The sequence below is a fragment of the Carlito syrichta genome, unplaced genomic scaffold (assembly GCF_000164805.1).
Source record: "Carlito syrichta isolate Samal-C Ts95f unplaced genomic scaffold, Tarsius_syrichta-2.0.1 Scaffold314743, whole genome shotgun sequence".
Classification (NCBI taxonomy): Eukaryota; Metazoa; Chordata; class Mammalia; order Primates; family Tarsiidae; genus Carlito; species Carlito syrichta.
In genome coordinates this window covers 189710-190561 of record NW_007258839.1, presented here as the reverse complement: position 1 = coordinate 190561, position 852 = coordinate 189710, and the positions used below count along the sequence as shown (strand labels likewise).

General features: G+C 64.8%; 1 protein-coding gene across 2 annotated transcripts in view; it reads left to right on the top strand.

Annotated features, from left to right (window-relative positions):
* The window catches only part of LRRC3B (leucine rich repeat containing 3B), an 86342-nt gene continuing 85490 nt past the window's right edge, over positions 1-852 (top strand). Inside the window, exon 1 of one of the 2 annotated variants that reach the window (XM_008071819.1) lies at positions 1-65. The gene's annotated coding sequence lies outside the window, so the exon portion shown is untranslated. Of the gene's footprint in view, positions 66-530; positions 693-852 lie in introns of those variants that run through there. The other variant, XM_021719472.1, reaches the window with a different exon arrangement.

Here is an 852-nt window from a genome sequence, read left to right as displayed (position 1 = left end):
CACCCAACGGCTCCTTCCTGTGCCACGAGGATGGAGCAGCCACCCCAGTCCGGGACTGGCGCAAGGTAAGGTGCAGCCGCCTGTTGCTTTTCGCAGAGCGCGGGATGGTCCCTCCGCCCTGGTATCTAGGCCATCCCTCCGGGAACAAGTGGAGGGGAGCCGTCACCCCCGATGGGAGCCGTGCCTGTCGAACCCCCCTGAAGCTTTTGCGCAGACCCTTGCAGGCACCCCGCCTGGAGAGATGGAGTCGACCCTCTTTGCTCCCGTTCAGCCGGCTGCCGTGGAATAGTCTGCAAAGTTTTGTGACCCCTTCCCCGCGCGGCGCTCGCCCCGTGCCCCGCAAGTTGCACGTTGAGTTCTGTCGTGCGCCCTTCCCCCAGCCCCCTGGCCATATGCATCTGCCCATTTCTCCCCGTGTGTTCTTGACAGCCGACTTTTCACTCCCCGCAGCTCCCGCTCCAGAGGCGAGGGTTGGGGACCCCAAAGAGCTCATCCTGCCTGTAGGGGCTGGGTAGGAACAGAGAAGGTGGAATACGACAGGCGGGACGTGGAGGAAGGCTGAGGCCACCCCTGGCGCTGGGTCCAGCGCGGTGGGAGTCAGTCCACCCTGGCGCGCGCCACCCCCGACTCGGCAATGGAACCCTTGGAGTGGCTTGCGGCTGGCGCCGTGGGAACTGCAAGTGCAGATATGGGTGGGTGAAGTGAGTGGTTCAGGGAGGGAAAGGTTGACGATGGGGGAGGCGGAGGCAGCTGAGGGTACGGGGTAGATCTGCCCACGGTCGAGGCTCTGCTAATGCGGGCGAGGGGCCAGCCCTGAGAGGCCATCTGACGGAGAGGAAAAGGGATCCGAGT